This window comes from Urocitellus parryii, chromosome 7 (genome assembly GCF_045843805.1).
Source record: "Urocitellus parryii isolate mUroPar1 chromosome 7, mUroPar1.hap1, whole genome shotgun sequence".
In the NCBI taxonomy this organism is placed as follows: Eukaryota; Metazoa; Chordata; class Mammalia; order Rodentia; family Sciuridae; genus Urocitellus; species Urocitellus parryii.
In genome coordinates this window covers 17,410,286-17,433,361 of record NC_135537.1, presented here as the reverse complement: position 1 = coordinate 17,433,361, position 23,076 = coordinate 17,410,286, and the positions used below count along the sequence as shown (strand labels likewise).

Below are 23,076 nucleotides of genomic sequence, written 5' to 3'. Positions count from 1 at the left end.
AACTGGGGACTCCTTCTTCCCCTCCCTATTCCAAGCTCTCTCTCATTACTATTCCAGTAGTAAAAGGTGTTTTGCTTATGATTTTTTAAAAAATTAAATAATTTCCTTGAGACCAAAGATCGGCGAAGGCACAGGCAGCGTCCTGGGCGCGAGGCGGCCCCACCCACGCTCAGCCCCTATCGCAGCCAAGAGAGCTGGGGTCCGGGTGTGCTGCCGGAGCTGGACTAGCAAGCGCGCCCCACGGTCCCACGGTCCGCCACTCCACGTGGTCAGGATCAACAGTTTGTTGAGCTCATCAGTGACACCTTGAACTTTTCATAAAGAAAATGGGTATTGCACCGACAGAGGTTTGGCAGCGCCGGGTCGTACTTAATATTCAATGATCTTGTTTGCGCCTCCCCCTCCTCTTCTCGCAGAAATTCCACCGAGTCCGTTACTGGGCTCAGACTTTTAAGTTAATTTGCTGCCCCCCCCCACTTTGGCCAGTCACCAGCGCCTTTAGGGCTAGCCTCCCCCCACCCCCAGCCCCCGCCTGAAAATGACATTTCACCAGCGTCTCCGGAGGGGGCTGAATTTCACTTTGTAACTTTCTGCGGAACCCGAGCCCGGGTGGCAGCTCGGGTGGTGGTATCGTATGCAAATACGCATGCTGACGTTACAGATCATGTGGGTTTTGGCGTAGATTCCCCACTGATCGAGGCATTTTTTCCCCCTTTTTTTTCCTTTTTTTTTTTTCTTTTTTTTTTTTTTCTTTTCTTTTTTTTTTTTTCTTTTAAAAAATTTGGCCACCGTTCTCCGTACGGGGGCTTTTTCTGTCTGTCTGTCTAGTAGGCTGGCTTTCCCCCCTCTTTCCCACGGAGCCCGAGCCGGGCGCCGGGTGGGGAGTGGGGAGTGGGTGGGGGGAGCCAGCAGAGTTCCATTTTGGAACGCCCGTGCCTCGTCTCCGCGCTCCCAGCCCGGGTCCCCGCGTTCCCAGCCCCGGCACAGGTAAGAAACTTCGCCCCGGCGCGGAGCACCCCCACCCGGCGCCGCCAGCCCCGAGCCCCGCACGCCGGGCGCCGGCCACTCCAGCCCAACTTTCCCACCGCCGCCGCCGCCGCGGCTCCCGAAAATGTGTTGTTAATGGGACTTGGCCGCGTTGGTGATTGGAGCCGGGGGGACGGGAGGGGGGGCGGGCAGGCTCTTTTTGCCGGTGGGAGGAAGTCAGCGGATGCCGAGGGGGGACGGAGATTTTTTTAAAAAGAGTTTTGATTACAAGTTTGGATAAATGGGAGCCAGACCGAGGAGGAGGAGGAAAAACATGTCTACGTTTCCCTATGTCGACATAAGCCACAAAAAAATATGGCGTCCGCTTTCGACAGGGCGTTACGTAGACCCGACTCTGTTTTTATTTATTTATTTCGTGGCCGTCTCCCTCCCTTCTCGGCCCAACTGCGGCGCTTTGTGCGAACGGGGCAGGTCCCGCGGGGACTCCTCCGGGACGTGGCCCCGTCTCCGCGCGTTTTGGCAGGCTGGGGGCTGCGTGTGGCGGCTCCCCTCCCTCCCCCGCTCTCCCCTCTTCTCCCCTCTCCCGGTGACGATTCGCCGTAATGTGGTGGCAGGAAGCATGACGCCGTGGGTTGAGGCTGCCTCTCCTCTCGTCGCTCCTGGTGGCTGCAGGCAGCGGGTGCAGCGCGGGCGGCCGACGAGCTCCCTGACGCGGGCAGGGCCGGAGCGCGGCGCTGTCCCCACGCCCTGCTCAGGTGCGCGGCGAGGGGGCTGCGGGGGGCCTCGGGGCCCGGGCCCTGCTGTCCGCGGCCGGCCGGCTGGCCCACGCCCGCAGCCGGTCTTTGCCAGCCCGAGCCCGGCTCAGTCCCCTGAACGGCCGCCGGCGCTATCCGTCTGCCCCACAAGAGGTTAATCTTTGTTGGCGTTGCAGCTTCTTTGTGGCTTCCCAGGACTTGGGATCCTCGGCTTTGCAAACTTGCCCTTTCCTCGGCCGCTTTGCAGGAGGCTGCGGAGACGAAGATGAGCGGAAAGTTGGAAACCAGCAAGCATCACAGGACCGTCCCTTTGGCCTCCTAGCTGTGCAGAGCTCGCGAGGCGGATGAGGAGGGCTGGTCGGGCTGGGGAGAAAACTTGACGGGGAATCCAAGTTGTGATTTGCTCTGGCTTCCACCTGATTGATCGGCTTCAAAACCAGTGGGGTCTCTGTCTTCCACTGTTCCACGATGGCCTTTTGTTTGTCTGGGGCGTGGAGGAGGAGGAAGTGAATAATGACTTGCCCTGGACCCCTCCCCTTTTACAGAGTCGCTGCTCAGCTTGGGCGCCACGGGACCACTGTCTTTTCAGACCCCCGAGTGCTTCCCCTACCTGCCCTCTGAGCATCACTTTCTCTCTGGAAGTTAGCGGCTCCCTCAGATCTGAAGGAGGCCCTGTTGGGCTGGATTGGGGGCTCAAGAATCCCTCCCCCTCATCCCTGTGGTCACTCAGACCTCCCTCAATTACCCTTTCACACACACACACATTAGCCACTCCTTCCTGCAGAGCAGAAATTAATGCCTGCAGAAGTGAAGGAGGTGAGACTGAGAACTCCTCAAGATCTGAGTCAAAAGGTGATTTTCTATTTATGAGGCCATGGGTTTAAGCAGTTCAGTCCCAGGGCAGTAATGTCAAAAAGCATTTGGATGACGACCAAGTGGAATAAATATCTTGTAAAATGGCATGTTTAATAGTAAAAATAGATTCATGGAGCCTTCCAGTGGTAAATGGGACTCTACATCAAGGTTTAATTTACGTTTAAAAGGAAAGTTACATAAGCCTCTATACACATTTTCTTTTAAGAATAGAGAAAACCTATGAGTAAGATTGAGATGTGTTCCTGACAATAATAACTGTGCCTGTGATGTGTGGAAATATCATTGCTATGTAAACACTCTGCTCCTTGATTGTTCTCATGTGAACTTGTACCTTTCTTCTTAGCCAGATTTGAAACCAGCTAAGGATCCACCTGGAGATAACAGAACTTTCAGGGGAAATTCAGGAGGCCAAAGTGTAGGGTAAATTAGCTAATCCTCATTTTAAAGGGAACAAAAACAAACAAAATGCTGTTTCTTGGCACTGACAAAAGTAAATGCAGAGTCTCTTGACATGCAAAAAGGTGGCCCATCCCCAGTGTCTCCTGCATATCCGGGCCATGTGGTTTAGTGGAATGCTGTGCATTTATCAAAAAGACTCATGACAATGCTTGATGACTGTTGCTAACACCATCATAGTATGCCAGGCATGGTGCTGTGCATTTTACATGTTTATCATTTAATCCTATGACACGTTGAACTAAGTATTTTTATTAACCATGATTTATGGTTGAGGAAACAAAGGCTCAGAAGGGTGAAAAAATTTGCCCAAGCCACAGGGCAACCAGCACAGTCAGTGTTCAAAACCAGGCCAGTCTTCATACATTAGCTACTGCATTGTAGCAGCTCCCAGACACGGGAAGTGGAGTCAGGTGGAAGGAGAAAGAGAGGAAGAGCTACTGCCTTGGGCTCTCAACTCAGGAATTTATCTGGATTTCATTTCTTTGTTCATTTTCTTTTGCAACTCTGTGTTGATTTATTTATTCATTCAGCAAATATAATGTTCATTATACTAATAAGAGCCCACACTCATTAAGCACTTTTATGTGCCAGGCACCATCCTAAGTGCTCATGATGAGGCTATTTTGTCTTCATGACAACGCCATAATGTAAGTACGCTCATTCTTTCCTTTTTATAGATGAAGTGAAGGCACAGAGAGGTTAACCAGCTGGCTTGAGAAGACACAGCTCCCAAGCAAAGTATTAGCCCCCAGCACAAGTACATTCCACTGCTGCAGAGGGGCACTAACCCAGACAGCCCTGGGGGAGATAGAGACCCCTGGCCTCTATCAGCCAAAGCACTGCTCCAGGCAGTATGGGAATGCGGGTGGAATAGAGACCTCAGGTCCTCTAGGATTTTGAGCAGACAGCAGGGAACACTCATTAGGCCCAATAAAGCAGGATGAAGTAAGTGCTGTCATTGAGAAAGTGACTCCTGTGGAAGCACCAGAAAGCGTGCTGCTCTGAGGGAATCCTGGGGGATCCCCTGGAGGGGCCGTATAGGAACTGACCCATGAATGAACCAGGAGGAGTAGTGTCTGCAGGTGGGTTGGATGTCATTGCATTCAGTTGCTAGCAACAGAAATCCTGCCCACCTGAGACCTAACCAGCTGGGGACTTGTGTGTGTCAGGCAATAACAGGGTGGATGGGCCAATACCTCAGCTGTACCACAGGAAACCCAGTCTGGCTTTCCACTCTGCCTTCCTTACAGTGTAGATAGACCTTAGGCCTTGATCTGTCATCTTGTTGTAGAAGGTAGCTGCTGTAACTCCAGGCCTCAGGTCTGAATTCCAGAAAAGGGAAAAAAAAACAAAAACAAAATCACACGGATGAGTTTAGTGCAAAGACTATTTTCCTGGTATGGCTTTCTTGTTATATTTGGGAAGAGACACTCCTCCCAGGGACTTCTGTCCCCAGCTCATCAAAGAGAACTATGCCACATGGTGGCTGAAACCTCCCAGGGAGGGCCAATCAGGTATTTCTAGTTCAGCACATTGCTGCCATGAACAAACTGAGGTTCAACTTGTAAGGCAGAGGGGTGAACTGGTGGTTGAGTTGGCAGGCAGGATGTGTGCTGCCTGGGATGAGAAGCAAAGAACAGTATTCCTAGGGAAGTAACACAGAGCCTGGGAGCTGCCTGCATCCTAAGGAGGTGGAAAGAGGATGCAGGGAAGGTTGCACAAAGAGGACCCCAGACTTGAGGAAGATGTGGAGGCAATTGGCTTTGATCTACAGGTACTAGGGAGCCATGGCAGGTTTCTGAGGAGGGAATGACATGTGTTTTAGGAAGGGCAGGCTAGCACTGATGACGGTGTACCTTGTGCAGATAAACCACAATTGAAGTAAAATGAGTTCTGGGAAGTTTCAGACTGAGGATCAGTTTTGCTTTAGGGCAAAAAGAAGACAGCAGACAATAAAGGAGTGAGGGGTGGCGGCGGGGGTTTATTGTAGGTACTGCCAGTAAGAATCCAAAATTGACCTGATCTTGATGAGCTGTCACCAGGAGGTAACCAGCTCTCCTTTCTCCAAAACTCAACTAGTGCAACTAGAAGTGCTGGAAGAGAACCATTTACCTTTCCCTGAGCTTCAGGATTCCAGAATCCTGGGTGCAGATCCACAACTCAGAGCAGAATAACGTTAGTCATAACCCTCACCTGTGCTTGGATCCTGGGGGTGACATCAGAGGGTCTTGGAAGCCTGTCCATCTCAGGTTTGCCATGTTGGATTCCCTCAGCGAGGGATGACTTCTCTGATTCTCTTTGCTCAGTTTTATTAGCTCTATCTCTGAACCTTAGTTTCTTATTCTCTAAAATGGAGATCATCCTCATAACGGCCATATGGGTTGTGGTGACCCTGAAGAAGAAATTTGCAAAGGGGCTGACATATGGAGTGTGCCTAACCACTTATCATCACCATGGACATCACCATGACCACCACCTCTGGGATATGACTTTCCTGGGATCCTTGAGGTGCCCAAGTAATTTCTATGCGTTGATTTTATCCTCCATCCCAGGATGCTGACTGCCCCCATCTCACTGACACACACACCCCCACCACACCCATACACACGTGTGCTTATTTTGTGAGAGTCTGAGCAACTATTGAGATGGAAAACTGTCCTAGGAACACCACAGTGCAGCCCTGGTGCAGCGGACAGAGGGTGGTATTCTGTGTCATGGTCAAGTCCAGATAGCACAGCTCTGGAAGGATGCTTGGCTATTCACATGCCCCTGTGCTAGACAGTAAGGTGGGCATTGTTTTTAGTACTGAAAAAGTAGTTTCCTTTTTAACCGAAATTTCTTTTCTCCTCTTTCCCCTCCCCAGACCTTCTCTCAAGCCCCCTCCCTGTGTTGAACAGGTTGTGATTTGAAGAACATCCACCCACAATCTGTTTCCTGTTTCTATGCTCGTAGTCTCGCATTCAAGAGGGGTTGACTGATGGCGGGGTAGGGTGAGTGTTTATGTGTGTGAGAGGGAGAGACAGACGGACAGACAGACTCCAGGGAGAAAAACAGCCCTGACAACAGTACATCGGTGTCCACCCAAACTTACCAAGGAAGGAGAGAGGACCAAGGCCAGAGCCTCTCTTTATTCCTGGGAAGACAGCTTAACCTGTTAAAAAACCGCAGTTCACACCCCTCCTTCCTCATTCTACCTCCTCTGCCCCCTAATAGAGAAACGCTAATGAAGATTAAATCTTGTTACACTATGTTTCACTACAATAGTATTTAACACTTAACAGAATCTGCAGTGAATGAAATCCATGTGCTATTGACCCACGGGAGATGGACCCAGGCATGCACTTTGGTGTCAGAGGTTTGTGGTCTGTTTTCTGGGTGCACAGGCTTGATTTGGGATGGGAAGTGGGAAGCCCGTGCTGGGTTTATCTTTTGGGGAAACCAGCAAAATCTTGGGAACCACTTCATGTTCAGTGGGGGAAATCGATTCACGGATCCCTGGGTCCTCGCAGAGTGTTCTAATTGAGTTAACTCCTTCTGTGGAAGGGACTCCTCACTGCTGGGGTTCCAGGGCCCATTTGTGGGAAAGAGAAGGAGACTGCTGATGAGAAGAAATTTGCCGGTGAATGGCAGTTCCTGGCTGCAGGGTCCCCTTGGCCTGGTTGAATGCCTGCAGCTACAGCTGCTGGGCTCCAGAACATCTGCAGAATGCTGAGGGCCCGGAAATGTAGGTTCAGGAAGAGGCAGCACGCACACACACAGGCGGCAGCGCTGTGCACAGGTGACGGTTTAAACCAGTGTTGCAGAAAGATTTTGAGAAAAGCACTCTCAGTGGGCCTGACATCTTCGTTCCCACAGCCATCTCCACCCTCAGCCTTGTCCACTCTGGCTGGTGAAGCTGAACAAACAGAGCTCCCTACACACCCAGATGCACAAAGCTGCCCACACACCCAGACGCACAACTGACACTCCAAAGTTTGCCGTCTTCAGAATGACCACAGCTCCTGAAAGCCGAGCACCCACTGTTTGTGGGGCATGAAGCTCAGTACGTTCCCTTCTCTGGGCCATTTACTCCGAACCTTAAGAGTAAGTAAGTGGAGAGCCACGGTTTAAGGCCAGTTTAAAGTCAGGAAACCAAAGTTCAGAGAGGTTAAGCACTTGCTCCAGTTCACGGAGAGAAAGCAGCGGAGACAGGACACCAACTCAGATCAGTGTGATTCCAGAGCTTTCTCCAGGGTGAAAGTCTCCTGGAAAGTCAGCCCCACCCATCCTGAAAGGGGTTGTGGAGAGAAGGAAAGGCTTGGAGCATGCTTTTGGACAGTCTGATTGCTTTTGCAGTACAGAAGCATAGGACTATGGGCCTGCACCTGAGCCTGTGTGCATCCGTATGTGTGCGAGAGTTTAGTCAAAACAGGAAGGGATTCCAAATCTGTACCTTTTATCTCTCCTGCCTCCCCATACCACCCCTCCAAAAAAAAAAAAAAAAGACAGTTCTAAAATCTCTAACAGTGTCTATGATGGAGCACTACCCAGGCAGCTCTGAGCCCTCTGCTCTTGGGCCTGGAGAGAAAGAATTCCAGTAGGCTGAAAACTGCAAAGTTGGAGCAGCCCGAGGAGGATCTGGGGGCTACCTTGAGGATGCTGCGTGGCCCTGCCAGCCAATGGGGGAAGGGGGTGGAGGGAACGGGCGTCAAGAGGGTGGAGAATGGCTGTGTTGCTGTTTTTATACAATAAAAGAGGATCATTGTAATCGGGAGCCTTTGAATCATAACACTCTGCCCATGGCTCACTCCAGCTGCAGAGCCATTTAGTTAAATAGTGCACAGAAAACTCCTTTGAGCTGCTATTACATTCCCGCTGTTCTTAAAATACAGGACTGGGCTGAATCGCTCCCACGGCACAGCCATCTCAGGCTCCCCCAGCCCCTGGGTGAACCTAGAGTCCCTGAGGGCTCTCTGAGGCCTGTGGAGGATGACATTTAGAAATTATTTTCATTTGTACTGCTGTCCCGTCTTTCTGGAAACAGATTCTGTAGGATATTTGCACACTCAGAGCTGGATGTCATGGTCAAGTTGTATAAGTAGGAGGCAACCCGATGCAGAAGGCAGGTGGCCAATGACGCCACTGGTTGGAATGAGGAGTCCTTTGCTTCTTTTGTTGGTGGTGGTGATGGTGGTGAGGTGATTGAGGGATACACTCCAACAGCTGGAAGCTGGACAAAGAGGCTGCCCCCTGGCCAAAACGTTTAGGGGAAAGGATGGGTTCCCGGCAGCAGACTGAAGCCCAGGCTTCTCTCCCAGTGGAGATCTCTGCCTTTCGTTGTCCCATAGAACTGCCTGTTACTTTCTTCCTGGGAATTCTGTGTTACAAAATCGATTCTGAGCATGCGGTGAGCTTCTGCCAGAGACAAGTAGTCCAGGAGAGCTTGAGGACTTCTCGTTGTTTCCAAGAGCCAGCGCTCTGTGCACAGAGCCACAGGGTGGAACTGGCTCTGATTACCTCGGGGGTGCATGGTAGACATTGCAAAGACTGAGGCACCTAATTTGACAGGGTCTGTCCACAGAGTCTGACTTTGGCAATTTTAGAAAGGGGAGGGATGGGTCTCCTGGTACAGAGTATAACGGGATCACTGGAAGAGCATTGGGGCAGCCAGTCTATTGGCCACGTGGTGCATGAGTAGGATCTAGCAATGCTGTAGCTGGAAGAAACTTTAGGCATTTCCTAGCCCAGCTAGGAGACACTGAGGCCCAGCAAGGTGTGAAAATTGGCCCAAGGTTACATAAGCCTATGGCCATGACTAGTGTGTTGCTAGTGTTACTGGGTTTGGGATGTTGAGGGGGTTTTCTCTCATACATTTCCTCAAGGGACTGTCAGCCTCCTTGGTCAGCTAGTTCACTGCAGCACCTACCCTACTTCTGTTCCTCTTCCCAATCAGCACTTACTGAGCACCTGCCAGATAAGAAATCAATGTCCCTGAACTCAGGAAGTCCAGTCACTGACACTTAACCCCAGCAACGGCTATGATCATCCTGCCTAGCCCTTCCTGGCATCACGGACACAAATCCAGGGGTCTTTTTGTGGGTGTGCTCTGTCAATCTGGGATTCTGGAATTCTGTCATCCCCATTTGACAAATGAGGAAGCACAAAATAGGAAGTCTTTTGTCCATGGGTTCCAAAAGCAGGTCATCTGATGCCACACCCAGGGCTCATTGGGCCCAGGCGCTCCCCACCCCGCCTACCCTCCATGCACTGGTGGCTCCAGCCGGAAAGTCCCACTCCTCCTCTACAGAGTAGAACTGGTGACTGAGCCACAAGCCAGGGCTCAGGAGACAGCACGTGTGGATGTGCACTCAGGGCCTGCCAAGGTCTCCCTCATCCATGGTTTTTCCAATTTATTAAATGCCCCAAATTCGTTGGTGTCGTAGTCATGTCATTTGCTCAGCAGCCTCGATAAGTAGGCAGCATGGAGGCCCAACCAAAACTCCAACAGGGGGCCTTTGGAATCGGAGATTTGAGCGCCATCCCCATCAGGAGTAGTGTTGCAGGGGTTGCTGCAGAAGTAGCTGAGTGGGAGACCTGAATGGTCCCTTGACCAGGTCACATGGGGACACAGAGCCACCATGACTGCCCAGTTTAACCTCCCCAAATAAAAGAATTTCTAGGCAACCTTTAAGTTAGCAACAGGTGCTCACCGGAGCTTTTGTCTTCCAAAGCACCTCAGAATCCACTCACTTTAAATGCACAATTTGTTGATATTTAGCATATTTACAGAATTATGCATCCATAACCACAATGTAATTTTAGAATATTTCCCTCATGCCAGAAGGAGACCCTGTCCCATTAGCAGCTCCTCCCCAACTCCTCTCTTCCCCTACTTCCAGCCTGATCAACCATTAATCTACCTCTGGTCCCATAGATTTGCCTGTTCTGGACATTTCATGTAGTGGAATCATATAGTATGTGGGTTTCTGTGTCTGGCATCTTTCTCTTAGCATACTGCTTTTGAGGGTCATTGAATTTAGTGATTTCAGGATTTCATTCCTTTTTATTGTCAAGTAGTATCCCATTGGGTGGCTATACCACATTTTTCTTATCCATTTACCAGTTGGTAGACAGGTGGGCCATTTCTGATCTGGGGGGAAATAATGATACTGCTGTAATGTTCGTATGCCTATCATTATATACACAGGTGTTTCCATTTCCCCTGGGTTCCTAGAGAGGCCCAGCAATACCTCACAGAGGAATTGTTGGCTCATATGGCAACGCTGTGATTAACTTTTTAAGAACAGTCAAACGGTTCTCCAAAGTGGCTACACCATTTTACATTCCCGCCAGCACTGTATAAGAGTTCTGAATTCACCACCTCTTTGCCAATCTTTGATGTTGACATCAGCCCCGTTTAACAAGAAAGGGAACTGAGACACAGGGAAGGGAGAGTCCCATGGCTACAGAGTGGAGCAGTAGGACTTAAACATCAGTCTGACCCATGACTACCCAGGGCCAGGACTAGGGTAGGCTAAATGAGGTACCCAGTGTGCAATATTTAAGGAGGTAGCTACTCTCCATATAAGAATATAAGAATAGGGCTGACACCCGGCCTTTTTGAATTTTGCTTCCTGAGTGGCTAATTTGTTGTTGCCTATCCTAGTTCATACCCTGTCACCACTGTGCTCAGTGCTGAGAGAGGAGTGGACGTGAGGCTGATCACGCACTCCCTTGCCTTGGGGGACTCTCAGCTAGCCTTGCTGGACTTGCAGAGGCCTCATGGCTGCTCCTGGGGCACTGTGAGAATGACAGGTGAGTCTACCTGTAAAGTGCCTATCCCAGGGCCTGGCACCTCAGCAGCACCCCAGAAATTCAGGCTGGTGTCACTGTGTGGTTGCTGACATATCTCTGACCTTGCTTGCTATGAGGCTGTCTCTGAGTCACTGTAGCGTAAGGGGCATCCACATTCCTTGCATCTGTGACTAGGAGCCCCAACTCCACCCTTTAAAGGAGGTGCTCTGCCCTAGTGAACACGAAATCGCTTGGGATGAAGGAAATTGGATATCCAGGCTCTCCTCTGACCTGTTGGACCTGACCTGGGGCCACGGAGCCTTGCTCTGGCTCCAGATTAGACATGCCCCACGTCTGGCTCTGTCATCTCCAGAACCCGAGTGCAACTTTCCTGTGCTTCCAAATAGGAGAAGATACCTGATGGATCATACTTATAGGGGCCAAGGTGACCCAGGGACGAGATAGTCATAAGCCCTTTCTGTGGTGGACAGTTCTGGTTTTCTCTAGCGGGAAGCAGGGCCCTATTTGTAACCAGTTCAGCCTGCTAGTCTTCCAAAGTTGGGGCAGGGAGGAGACACTCAGTGATCTGTGGGTAGAGATTTGGGGAATTGACTTTGAGATTTCTGAAGAAGAGATGTGTTCATTATAAAAGTGATAGAAATGATGGGAGCCCTGCCTGGTTTAGTCCAAGATCCCATGAATTCTGTAGATGGCTTAAATGGACTCACTCACTTAACAGAAGTTCAGGGCTCCGTCTCTGGGGAAGGCTGCTTGCTGGCAGATCCCCAGGACCAAAGACACCCAGACATCCTGCCACTGCCCACCCAGCACTGTGCACACCCCAAACCTGGCTCCCACTTGCTGTAGGGCCACCGCTGCCTTGTGCTATCCACCGGCGGAAGGCATGGATGTGTGTTAGCACCACAGTGAGGCTTCAAGCTTGCTGAACTCTGGAGCTTTATCCTTTGATTCCCATCCCTACCCTGCCCCGCCCTCCACCGCCTGAGCCCCTAGTCTTGGCCGAGCAGTTGCTCAATACATAGTCGAATACAGGAGCCTTCTGCATGTGGCTGCATGTGTTGAAATAGGAGGTGACATAATCCTGGGCCTAACTGCACAAGTGAGTAGAAACTTCCAGAGTTGATTTTTTACATTTTTTTTTTCTTGTTGTTGTTGTTGTTTCCAAATAAGAAGAAAGGAGGAAGTCTTATTGGAAGGATACATACTGTGTCATCTGTCACCATTGTGTCCCTTCCTTAACTCTACTCATGTGTGGTTCTGAGACACCAAATCTGTCATGTTTCACTAACCTTCCAAAAAAACAAAAAAAACAAAAAAACCCACCCCTGATGACTGGTTGCCCAGAGGTCAGGTCATAAATGCCAGCACTTTCAAGGACTTTGCATGTAGCATTGAAGACTGAAGGGAGGAGGTATAGCAAGGTAGGAAGTGGTGGGGAGTGCATCAAAGAAGGAAGCATGTGCCCCATCTAAAGGTATTCAGTGTTTTTTAAAACAAATTCTTCCCATCCACCTGCAAACTGCCAGTTAGTAACTTCTGACCCAGAGGATCAAGTCCAAATTCCTGACCCTGGCATGGGTCTGTCCCCAGCTGACCTCTACCTCCCGAACATATTTTGCTGTAACTTCCTCCCACTGTGCCACGTACTCCACACTCCAGTCCTACCAGACCACCCCTCAAGCCCCGAATGCACCTCCCCATCTCTCCTTTTATTTCTTTGCACACATAGTTCCTTCTCCCCAGAAAGGCTCATCCCCTAAACTAACAAAAGCTACTTATTCCTGCTCTAGGGATCGTGTTCCCTCCTCTAAGAGGCCACTAGGCCGTGGAAATAACTGTTAGCTTATGGATATTGACCTGTTTGCACATCTGTCTCCCTGAAAAACTCGGAGCCAGCTTTCACCCCAAGGAAGAGCTTCCTCCTTGTCTCTGGGTTCCCAGCACCAGCTCAGGGATGATCCACTCTGCAGGTTCAAAATGAACGTCTGTGGAGTGAGTGAGTTGGGTGAGTGAGTAAACAGCTCTTTCTCCAGACCCCATATGGAGGGCGGTGCTGGGTCAGCACAGGTGCTGAATAAGCTGCTGCTCACTGCTGCCCCTAGTGGTAGGTTCTTGCTACAGCCTGGAGGGTCAGACAATGGACCATTTTCTAACAGGGAGAATCCAGGTGGCTTCCACCTGGAGAGCCTGGTCCCAGATTCAGGGGCTCTCGACCAAGCTCTGCCCACCTGCCTGCCTCCACAGCGACCTCATCTGCACATCTGGCCTCCGGGTACTCCCTGGATCCAGTTCCCCCTTTGGGCTTGGTCTTAGGTTTCTTCCATCCCAGGAGCACCCTCCACCTTTCCGTACGGCACACTGAGCAATCTCACAGCTGTCCTTGCAAGACCTGTCCATTACTTCCAATATTAAATGTTTTTTGACAGAGCCTGAACTTGAGATCGAACTCTTCTGTCAATGTGGCAAGGAAGAAAACAAGCTTCCTGACAGCTTGCTCTAAGCCAGCTGTTCAACCAAGCAACCTTGGCTACTGTACCTTGCTTCATGCTATCTAATTCTCCCAGCTACCCCACTGGGTAGAAATTTTATGACCATTTTACTATGAGGAAATTGAAATTTCAAACAATTAACTTGCCAAGTGACACAGTAAAAGTCAGGGCTGGAATTGAAAGCCAGATCTGAGTGATATCAGAGCCCCTTGGTCTTGCCCATCACAGCGTGGGGCTGTTAGGCAAGGGATGTTAGGGTTCCGCCGTAAGTCCTCAGCAAGCAGAATGCAAGACACTGGCCTGTCCTCCCCTCTGTAGTTTAAGACTGTTTATGGAAGAGACCGCAAGACTGGAACTAGTAACAGAAGCATCTTTTTCTTTTCCTGCAAAGATGCTTCTTGGCACTAATGCAGCTTCTCATCTTCAAGATATTTGTCCTTTTGCAAGATATTTGTCCTTTTGCACCAATTCCCCCCTTTCAAGGAAGGAAAAGAAAACACCTGTCATAAGAAAGAGGTCGGAATTTACTAACTCGTAATAATGTTTAATAATTTTACTGGGCCATCTTGTATAATAGGAAAAGTTGTCTTGTTGGAATGTCAGTTGTGTGTGTGTGTATGTGTTTGTGTGTGTGTTTTCAATTAATCAAGACCAACAAACTAATCTGTGACAAAGGCGCATGAAGCCTCTAGGTAGTCACTGGATGAGACATATGCTACAGTGACAGGTAAACCTGTTCTTCTGGGGACTTAACAAATCGAGGTTCACATCTTCCTCTCATGAAGATCCCCGATGACAACAGCTCTTCAGACCAGCTTTCTTGTACACTGTGACTTGAGGTCTGGACTGCCAACATGTTGTAGCCTCATCTGAAACCATTGACTTTCTGGAACAAAGTAAAGAAAATTAAAGGGACACATACCCACTCTTTAAAGGTGTCACATCTGTTCATTCAATCCCACCTAGCCTCAGGGAGCCTAAGAAATGGGGGAGCACACAAATATTTGTGACTAGTTTGTGTTTCTGCCCGGCAAAGCCCTGGGCAAGCTGTGAGGCTCTGGCACACGGTAGCCATCTCTGCCTGGTTTTCTCCCCTGTTTAGTGAGGCAGTGGGAAGGTCCCTTCTACCCCTTATAGGCCCCTGCTCCTCTGGAATCAGGACACGGCCCTGGAAATGAGAACCAGGCCCACAAAGAGGACCTGTGGCAAAGCCTGAACTTAGTTCGGTGCCGTTTTCAGGTCCAGAGACAGCACTCAATTGTCCTTTCCAGTGGATGTGAAGGAGTGAGCCATCCTGGTAATCTGAAAGGCCACCAAACATTTAAAAAACAATCCACAGCCTATTTACCTTCTTACATTTTGTAGAATACCATTACAGTTTGGTTTTACATTGAGCAGCCAGTCTGGCATAAAGAAAATTAACATTTAATGAGCCCCTAATTACTGCCAAACACTAATGATGCTGAGCGTAACAATAGTAATGCTAATGGCTAAACGTTACCATGAGCCTTCTGTGTGCAGCCCATTCTCAGCATTACTCGGTTAACTTGGGTACCCTGCCCCTCTGAGGTCATTACTATTACTCTCTTCCTGAGAGGGACCTGATTACCTCCATGGACTAGATGAGGAAAGTGAGGCTCAGAGAGGCGAAGAAGCACAGATAGGAAGGAGCAGATCCAGGCCTTGCAGGCAGGACTCACTGATTCTAAGCCCAGAGCTCATTGCCAGTCTGACAGGGCTGCAGATTCAAGCCAGGGCTCCGCCCTTTTTGTGTCTGCAGCTCCGCCCAGGCCTTCTGGGTAGGGACAGCCGTGGTAGGGATGCTGGACACCGTGCTTGTTCATGCAGGAAATAGTCACACATCTACTATGTGTTAGGAGCCACACTAAATGCTAGGAACACTACAGCAGCAGGTGAGGTTCTGACTTTCATCAGACTTGTTTATTTCTCTGAGGAATATCCTTGGTTTTTAAACATGTCCTTGAACAGAAACTTAAGAATCTTGATCCCAGCTCCCGCCCAGTAGTGGGTTGTGCATTCGAATGTCGGCTCCGAAAATCTTGCATGGCACCAGTGGGCTCTGTTGGAAAAGCAAGGACCCTCTTCCACCAGCTGATCTGGCAACTAACCAGCTGGGCATTTGCCGATGAACAACTTTGTACTAGTTCCTGCGGTGACCAGTCACCAACCACGTTAAAGCCAGCATTTGAGATCAACTAGTCCCATATGTTGGGGTTCTGTTGGAGAGGAAATCTGGACTTTTCCGGCCTGTGAGTTGCACAGGGGGTCTCTCTGCTACTGTCAAGTTTCCAAATTAAGCCGGCTCCAGAGCAGCAGCCTGTTCCAATGACTCCCTCCCCCCTGCGGACATGAATGTTCACGATATGGTGTTTACGCCTCCTTTACATTTTCCACCATATGCCTTCCTTTTGATCCTCCTCCCTCCTGCACTGCCTAGGACCAGAGAACTAGCCAGGCTCTTCTTGCTCCCTGGCCCCTAATCTTGCAGGACTTCAAGGAGCGCAGTTCTGTCCATCACAGAGGAGGAAAGCGACATGCACAACCTCAGATACTAGCAGGGCAGCCTGGCTGGACCCTGTGCTTCACTAGCTTGCCATGTTGTTTTTGTTTTTAGGCTCAGAATCTCATACAAAGTGCTTGCTGGGCACTGAGGAACATGCCTTTAATTTCAGTTACTCAGGAGGCTGCAGCAGGAGGACTGCAAGTTTGAGGCCAGCCTGGGCAAGTTAGCGAAATCCTGTCTTAAAATTTAAGAAAAGGACTGGGGATGTGGCTCAGCAGTAGAGCACTTGCCTATTTTGCATGAAGCCCTGGATTCAATCCCCAGCGTCACAAACAAACTAAAAAGTTCTCTACTAAGAATAATCATTGAAAATTTGGAGAGGAGTGGCCCACAGGAGATAAAAATCTGACTAAGTATGGCTCTTAAATATTGTTTTGGTGAACTCCTTTTTTTTTTTCTCTCAAGTGGTTTAAATTTTAGAGTTTGATTCCCAGCAAATAAGACCGTGACTTAATTATCTGGCAGAACAGAGAAACTTGGTCCTTGGCCAACTGGGCAGCCAGAGAGGAAGACTGCAGGGCTTAATATCTCTGAGCAAGAAGCTTCTGGGCTAGGCAGCCTGGTTTTACCCTGAGGTATCAGAAATTTCCTTCTTTCTGAGATTCTGGAAGCATCCTGCCCACCTGCTCTTTAACCCTCCTTGTGTGCTTTGCAGGAGCAATAGCAATTCAAATTGACTTGAGAACACAAAATGCTATTCGGTTCCTCCCAGCTCCTCTGATACAGCTGGAGACAGTCTGTACTGCAGTTCAAATAACCTTGAGAACAGAGGACACTGGTCACCATTATGTCCCTTCTACCCTAGCCCCCACCCCATCCTGCCATCTTCCTGTCCTGGTTCCACATAATAACTGTAGCCAGGGCTGTGGCAGCCCCAGCCTTCCTGTCCTATAGGCACCCCAGAGGCAAGGAGTGCCCTGCCTGCTACCCTTGGCTTCTGCAGACACCAGTGGGGAGGATCTGATTCCCAACCAGGACAGCAGAGCCCCCCAGCTGCGGTGGCCACCCCGCTTTGCTGAGTGGATGTTCAGTTCAGATTTGTGGGATTTCTGAGCCAGGCAATGCTGATAGACCCACACTGACCCTTATCCTGAACTCAAGCAGTTGGAGACTTGGCACATTGGTGATTTGTCCTGGCAAGGGATGAAACATCTTTGCACCATGTGCTGTGGGTAACCCTAAAGGCAGGCTCACAGTGAGTGTTTGAGTTAATCATGAGAATAGCCAGTGATCACTTAGCCAAGTCTTTTCCCAAAGGAGGGAAGGAGGGGAAGGAAGAGGGGAGAGGGAGGGAGGGGAGGGGAGGACGACGCAAGAGCTAAAGAACAAAGAACATTTCCGCCAACCCTTTCAAAACCATGCAGAACCATGCGGGGAGCTTGCTTGAAAGATTTGTGAAAACAAAACAAAACGTACAACTGGAGTTACGACATGTGTGGACAGGTGCACACGCCGCCGTAACACAGCACAGCTGAGGAGGTTCATATTTAGAGTGTTTTATTTGACGATGCATAGGTATTTCCCCAACAGCAGCAGAAAAGACACTTCAAGGTTCATGGTCTGTTTTATGAGTTCCCACTTGCAGATATTCAGCTCTAAATCAAGGCTTTCCGTGAATCAATAGTGTAGTGTTTGGCAATTTGTTTGTTTAATAACAAATGACCTATGGAAAAAAATCCCTAATTCTAGGTTTGCAGAAAGTGAATATTAATTGCTAATTACCTACTTCATTATGGGTGTCTGTAACAAAAGTCACAGGGCATATTGGGCAAATTATGATTTTTCATAAAATAATTACCGAAGTAAACATGTCCCTGCACATTTCCCTTGCTGATTCGTTCTGCGACCAAGTTTCACAAGCTGGGGTTTGACGACTTTCCTCATGACCGGAATTTTGATATGGGGCTTATAATTGGGGACCCTGGGAACACAAGGACATGTTTTCATTTCAGAAGAGAAATCCAGAGGCTAAGGAAGCACAGATGTTTAGTAGTGTCCCTGTACTCCCAAATGCACATACAGAGGAAGTTGTCTGTCCCTTCCGAACAGTATCTGTCCTTCTGTTCTGATGCAGTAACATGGAACTTTCTACTCTTCTGGGCCCAAGAGAAATTCCATATACAGGCAGCAGTTCAGATGCCCATGGCTACTGACTCGGAGCTGGTAGTTCGTGCCTCTCTGGCCTCAGTTTCCCTTCTTATAAAGCAGAGGCGTCCTATTTCCTTTCACGGGCTGCCAGTTGGGTCTCTCTATGCCTTCCAGGTTGGCAGGGTGCCTGCAGATGGGGCTGCCGGTGCCCTGGCTCCCTGGGGACAGCCTGTTGACTCAGGTCTTTCTGGAAACCTGGTAGGAGCGAACTTGACTTTCCACCTAAATTGCCCTCGCATAACAGTTTCCTTGCAAGGCCCAGGAGGTGCTGAGCAAGCAGCTGCCCGGAGCTTCTGCCAGTCCAAGCCCTGGGATCCCAAGGGAGAGGGAGGGTCTGCAACTGATTTACAGGGAAGCTACAAGAAAGAGAAAGGGACAGGGTGGCGGGGGGCGGGGCAGGAGAGGGCTGGCAGGTTCCCAGTCCCTGTGCCTGGCTGGAAAAGTTAATGGGTCGTGTCAGTGGGGTGGGGTGGGGGGCGGGCCGGGGCTGCCCTCCCTCTTCCTTCTCTGGAATGTGGTGTTTATTTACTGCCCTGTGGATCCCAAGTTTTCTCTCAGGAAGTCACTTTTTCCAGGGCTGGAGGAGGCTGGCAGTCTGTTTCCCAACAATTCCCTCTTCCTCCTCAGCTGGAGCTCCTGGGGACCTGGGGGTGGCAGCTGGAGAGACCTCGGAAGAGCACAGAGAATGGACTTGGAGGCGCTGGGCTGCCTGAGTGGTCGGCCTGGGCTGAAGCCCCGGGTCCTCACCCCTTTCCTGTTCTGAGCCTGGAAAGGGGTGTGGACTCTGGAGGTGGGGACAGAAAAGTGAAAGCAACCAGCTTTCCTGTCCCTTCCCCAAGCGCCCAGCCCTAAGGAGCAGACCCAGGACCTAGTGGCAGAGTTGGGAGCCGCTCTCAGGCCCGTAGGTGGCTTGAGCCTGGCCTGGCACTTTCACCAGCTTTTTGTCAAAGGTTGCGATGGCGGCTCTGGCCCCACCGCAGATGCAGGCTGTCTCTTGCTTCTGTATGGGCTTTGGCTGGAGCTCACATCAGGTCTCAGCTCTCCTGTCCCCTCCACCAGCCACCTTCCCCGAAGCGGCCCCTGCTCCTTGTCTCTCCAGACCCGGATTTCTCCATCTCCACGCCTTCTGGCCTGGGGGATTCTGGGTTGTGGGGACTGCCCTGTGCTCCTAGGGTGCAGCAGGCCTGGCCTCCACCCACCAGATGCCAGCAGCACCTTCCCTCCACGGTGACCACCAAATAGTCTACAGAGTTTGCCAAATGTCCCCTGGGGGCCAACCTGACCCTCTCTCCTCCCCGCTGAAGACCCTCTAGGCAGTCACACCTCCTGTCTACCTTCTTCCTAGCTCTCTTCACTCTCTAGAATGGTCTTGGTTTTTCTCTTGATCCCAGGAGTGCTCCACCCGGGCAGCACATTCTGTGGACCTGGGGAGCTTAACACAACCCTAGCACCTTCCCACCCTGCCTCTGAAGTGTGGGTGCTCGTTTGTACAGCTCCCAGAGAGTCTTCTGGGCTGCTGGTCAAGGCTCACTGTTCTCCCCGGGGTGGGGGGGGGGGGTGGTAAGCTACCTGGGAGAGTGACAGGATGGGGTGGCCACAGTTGTGTTGTCAGGATAGATGGTAGGGCCTGGCGCCTTGCTGGGGCTTACTACCAGGACTGAATGAATGAACCAATACGCCAGAAAATCCATCTTCACTGGTGGGTGTTTGGGGTTGGAATTCTTTCATTTTCACTATTCATTCAACAGACATTCAGTGTTCACCATGTGCCAGGTGATAAATACTGGGATAGAAGGGTGAGTCAAAGTTGACCCTCATCTTCTGAGAGCCCAAAATGCAAATGCATGGGGTGATCCACACAATGGGATCATTGTAGACTGGGGGTCTGTGGAAAGCAGTCAAAATATAGAACAGGTCCGTTCTCCAAAGACACTGGAAGGAGCCCTCTGTCTCCTTACAAGGGGTTTTACTCACCCTTTCACACTTGCACAGCATCCTAGCCCTGCTCAGTAGGTGTGGCTTCCATCTCCTGGTGGAGGAGACCAAGATTCTGGGAGGTCACGTATCATCCTCAGAGTCACCTGCCTATCTGTAGCCCAGCCTGGATTCATCTGTGTCTCTACAAAGCCCAGGTTCTTTCCAGAACACAATGCAGCACCCGAAGCTGAAACTAGAACAGCAGCCTCTGGGTTCCCCTGGGCACAGGGCAGAGGCTCAGCCCCTTCAGACCACACCTGGATAAATCTGGCTTGGCCATCGTCCAGCTGGAGGCTCCACGGTTCCTGCCCTTGGAAGTCACCTCTGAGGTCCCTTTGTTCTGTGCTCTTTCATGCTATAATACCAAAAATTGAACTGTCTTGGTTTCAGTCCCCAGATGCACTCCCCAAGGCAAAAAGTGCAGATAGATAATTGAGAAGGTCAGGAAGCTGGGGCGGAGGGTGGGGTGCAGAGACTGAGAGAGGGAAGGGAAGGCAGCCAGGGAGTGGGGTGTCATCGGGCAGGCTACCGTGGTGGGCCAGGGGCTCAGGGAGCTGTGTGTGCCTCGGGACACCTGGGCCTCTGCTCTGTCTTTCCCCTGAGCGTCGGGATAGGTATTCCCCACCTTCCAGCAGCCACTGGCTGCAGACTGCTTCTCAAAGGGGTGTAATTCTCCTGAGCTTGAGGCTGCCAAGCAGGAAGCCCTGGGGAGTGGCAGGGACAGGGACAGTGGGCCGGGCCCCAACATCATCTGCTATAGACCCAAAGGACCACCTCTCAGCTAATGGGACTGAAAACTAACCCCTTTGTAGTTTTCAGTCCCATTCATGGAGCGCCTGTTGTATACCCAGCTTCCAGCTAGGTTTGGAGGTCTGAAGAGAAAGCCGGAGCCCTGTCCGGGAAGAGCTGGCTGTCAGGTCAGATGGCTGGACACACCGGAGTCAGCGTCGTCTGTCCACAGACATGACACAGTGACTCCTCAGCTCAGCCTTGGTAGCTCTTCATCCTCGGGACCCTGCCTCGTCTCTGGTCACTACTCTGCCTCCCACCCCACCCCATCCTGAGTTCTCCGCTCGGAGATCTTTGAACTGCTTGTAGCTCCAAAAAACACGCCTTCTCTCCCTCCTCCCTCCCTCTGGATCTTGGCACCTTCTAGTCCCTCTCCCTTGTGGCCAGAAGGGCGCCCATCTTTCAGGAGTCAGCTCAATGTCACCTCTCCTGTCTCCGCCCACCAGCCCCAGCCCTCGTTCCCAGGTGTCTGGGGACCCGTCTGTGAAGTTCCCTGCTCGCACTCCTGGCAGAGCAGTCATCCCACGCCGTGGTGGCTCCCCCTTCACTTGTCTGCGAGCCTTTGGGAAATCAAGGATGAACTCCGGGGCAGTAAAACCGGGCCTGGGAATGAAAACTAGGTCTGGTCCGAAACTCGGCTTATTACTTGCTAATTTTGAGGCTCTGGTTGGCCTTTATGCCTTTGTGCCTCAGTCTCCTTGTTAGCAGAAACGCCAAGGTGTGGTAGTGTATACCTGAGGGAGGCTGAGATGAGAGGATTACAAGTTCGAGGCCAGCCTCAGCAATTTAGAGAGAACCTGTCTCCAAAGGGCTGGGGATGTAGCTTAGTAGTAGAGCAACCCTGGATTCAATCCCCAGCACCACAAAAGGAAGGAAGGAAAGGGGGTGAAGGGAGGAGGGAGGGCAGGCGCATGTAAGGCTTCCTGTGAGGGGTGCCCGCCTGGGTCGTGGCGTGTAGAGGCACCTGAGTGGGACGGAGGGGAGAGCGCACAGGTGGGGGGGGGGAGAGTGGGGGGCTGTTGGGAGTGGGCAGGGCTTAGCAGCACTGGATGGGAAGAATGGGGCCAAGCTGGCAGTCCTACCTACCCAGGCCTGAGAGAGCAGAGGAGGGGTGGCCTGGGACTCAGGAGACGCAGAGCCACGGGAGAGTGGCTGTCCTACCTGAGGTGAAGTTCAGGCCCCCATACCCTCTGCCCACTGTGGCCAGGCACCGTCCTGAGCCCCATGACTCTTCTGAGCCACACTCGGGGGAAAGGATTCCTCTTTGCCTCACTCGGCAGACAGGAAACCCAAGGCCTAGAGAGAAAGTCATCTTCTCATGGTGGGGGCAGACCTTGCTGTCCTTTGACCCTCTGACCTTGGGCCAGCTCCACTGTAGAGCTCAGCCGGAATGTGGAGGCCGGGGGCGCCTCTGCTGCAGTCCACAGGGGCACAGGCAGCCGTGGGTCCAGAGAGCAGAGGAAGGGGTCCCTCCCAAGGGCACCTGGCAAGAACTGCCCGGCTGCCGCCACTCTGCTGTCGTCATTGTTGGATCATCCAAGCCTGGGACAACGCCTGGCTCCTCGTAGGCAGACTCAGATGTTTTCCAAGTGAGCAAGCGAACAACTGACCTATTAACTACAAATTATAGCAACATCACTTGGGCCCTAAATAGCATATTTATTGAATAATGTAATTGCAAATATTATCCCTTTAAGCTCCTGGTAATGGAGGAAATGGTCCTCTCCCTAGAGCTTTAATAATATTATATATTTGTTGACTCAGGGAATTCTTTTTGACATTTATTCAGGATTTTCAGACTGCATGTGAAAGAAAGCAAAAACACTATAATCAGCATTATATAGGTAGAAATAGAAAAATAGAGTTTTCCATTCAAATTGATGTGTTAGGCACTTAGAGGCAGCCTTTTACTTCAGGTGAAAGGCTTAATGGAGACTACTCAATTGGAGATGCTTGGAGGCCACATGTGTTGTCCCACAATCTGGAACAAGAGTGTGGTAATGATGCATAGGGCTCAGGGTTGACCACGGTATGGAGGCCAGCTGACAGTAATCAGCAATAATAGCTGATGCTTTCATATGCCAGAAGATGTACCTTCTTTCTAGCAGGGTTACCTCTATTAGCTCCATTCACATGTTGGGAGAACTGAGGCACAGGGAGATAAGTTTGCCCAAGGTCACCCAGGGATAAGCAGAAGACCCCACACACACACACCCCG

At 50.8% G+C, this 23,076-nt stretch overlaps 1 protein-coding gene across 2 annotated transcripts in view; it reads left to right on the top strand.

Annotated features, from left to right (window-relative positions):
• Nucleotides 1-587: 587 nt before the first annotated feature.
• The window catches only part of Zhx2 (zinc fingers and homeoboxes 2), a 160,988-nt gene continuing 138,499 nt past the window's right edge, over nt 588-23,076 (top strand). For both annotated transcript variants that reach the window (XM_026406671.2, XM_026406672.2), the window contains exon 1: nt 588-987. The gene's annotated coding sequence lies outside the window, so the exon portion shown is untranslated. The remainder of the gene's footprint in view (nt 988-23,076) is intronic.